This window comes from Chaetura pelagica, unplaced genomic scaffold, assembly GCF_000747805.2.
Source record: "Chaetura pelagica isolate M959 unplaced genomic scaffold, ChaPel_1.0 scaffold570, whole genome shotgun sequence".
Lineage (NCBI taxonomy): Eukaryota > Metazoa > Chordata > Aves > Apodiformes > Apodidae > Chaetura > Chaetura pelagica.
The window spans coordinates 186,848-189,327 of NW_009951942.1; positions in this window are offsets into that span (position 1 = coordinate 186,848).

Genomic DNA, 2,480 nt, shown 5'->3' on the forward strand with positions numbered 1-2,480 from the left:
TAATTTAATCTGTATGGCCACCAGAAAGTGCTCGTTGGAAACATCAAGACCTTTCTCAAGTTCAGTTTGAACTGTTCTTGTCAGAGCAACCAGAGAAGATATTTGTCACTCAGATGATAAATAAGAGCCAATAATCACTTACCAAACCTTCTTTTGTTATTAAAAATATCTTTATTAAATGAGGCAAGCCAGATTCCCCTTGGCTAAGGAAGGTATTGTCAGAGAATCACAGAATATCAGGGGTTGGAAGGGACCTCCAAAGATCATTGAGTCCAACCACCCTGCAGAGCAGGACCAAAAAACCACACACATTCTAGACCTGTTCACTCACAGGTCTCCTAATAGTCAGTGAAGGGAAAACAGGCACTTCCCAGGGATAGCTCTGTGTGCTGTCTCAGTTCCTCTTACAGTTAATGGAGATCAAGTCAAGAATCCCAAGGAGCCTGATGATTCAGCTAAATCTAAAGTGGATGCCTGCATTTGTCCAGCACAGACACCTCTAAACACTGACTATTTGCCTCCAGGTTTAGGTCTGCATGCAGAAATACCCAAATGGAAATAGCTGGGATAGGATTCAGCTGCCTAAACACAAGTGCTTGATACCAGTTAGGATGTGTGTGATACACCTTCAACGTGGTGTGTCTTAATCTGAAAGTGAATCCCATCCTAGAAACCTGCATTCAGAGGGATGAACCATGCCCTGAAAGTGCTTCCTACCAGCTCCAACTGGAGCTGCACTGATCAGCTCTGAGATGGAGAAACCTACATCATAGGTGACTAAAGTCAAGCTGGATGAACCTCACTCCCACATAGACCTCATCACTGGTTCAGAGGACGTGCTGGACTCCCTGACCTTTTCCCTGGGTCTGGAAGCTCTGCCACTTGGCTTGTCTAGATGTGCTGGCCCTTTCTGAAATGTTTGTTCTTCCCAGCACAAAGGGCAAAATGGATGCAAAGGAAGATTTTTCAAAGACTCACAGGGTGGTCTGGGTTGGACAGGACCTCTGAAGCTCATCTAGTCCAACGCCCCTGCTAGAGCAGGATCACCTACAGCAGATCACATAGGAACATGTCCAGATGAGTTGTTAAAGTCTCCAGGGATGGAGACTCCACACCCTCCCTGGGCAGCCTGTCCCAGGGCTCTGTCACCCTCAGAGTCAAGAAGCATTTTCTCATATTCTCAGGTTAAACCTCCTGTGCTCCAGTTTGTGCCTGTTGCCCTCCATTCTGTCACTGGACACCACTGAGAAGAGTCTGGTCCCACCCTTCTGACACCCCCTTTAGATATTTATCAGCATTTCTGGGATCCCCCCTCAGTCTCCTCCAGGCAGAGCAGCCCCAGCTCTCCCAGGCATTCCTCATAGGGCAGATGTTTCATTCCTCTAATAATCTTTGTGTCCCTGTGCTGGACTCTTTCCACTAGTTCCTTATCCTTTAGGAGCTGGAGACCCCAGAACTGGATGCAATATTCCAAATGTGGCCTCACCAGGGCCACTGAAAACATTTTACCCCCTGAAAAACTGACCATCAATCCATTTAGCTGGTAATGTGACAGTGAGCAGAAGGGACAGTGGCTTTGTATTTCTACTACATATCAAATGAAACATTTGCAAATGAATGAGAAACAAAAAAGACAACCCAACACATATCTTAAGTCTACAAATGGTCTCCCTTTCAACATCTACACATACATAAATTTTAGCTTAGAGGTTCCCAGGTTTTTATTTCACATTTACCTTTTGAGTGTGTGTTTTTGTTAATTCAAGAAGAAACAGTTTAAAGAATATATGGAGTAGCCAAAACCTGAATTGTCCAGCTGAAGACCATTTAAACAAGAAGATTTCAATCTGCCCTTCTGCACACAATTTTTGGATTCTTTCTCCAGCCTGTAGTCTTCTAAAATAAATAACATTCTTTGAATTTATTAAAAAAATAATAATAAAATAGTAAATCTGTGGGAAAGGGTAGCAGGGAAGCAAAGTGCTGATCACTGATGACTTCAGTAATCCCAGGATAATTCTTCATTCTCTTTGAAGCCAGTGGGATTTTTTTCCTCCTAATTTCAACAGGAAGAAGGCCAAGGACTCATCCTTGAGTGTGATAACCTCTGCTGCTAGAAAGCCATAAAATATATTTCTATTTTCCTGGCATTGTTCTGTTTAGACAGGTTTAGGTTAACTCATCAGATTTCTTCCCCTGCTAACTCTGGTTACTGTATCAAATTCTTTTCTTGTTATTTTGCTCCTAAAACTAGTGTTTGGGTGTTGTAATGAGGGAGATGGAGGCTGGAAGCAGCAGATAAGAATGTTGTAGCAGACTTCTCAGGTGATTGCAGACAAACCACCTGGTGGGTTGCTGGGGGAGTGATGCACACACTTGAGAAACCACTATCAGCAAGAATCTACTGGGTGATTGCCAGAGGTTTTTCCCACTCATGTTGAAGAGTGAATTTTCATGTAATCGTGCAAACCTGCTGAGCA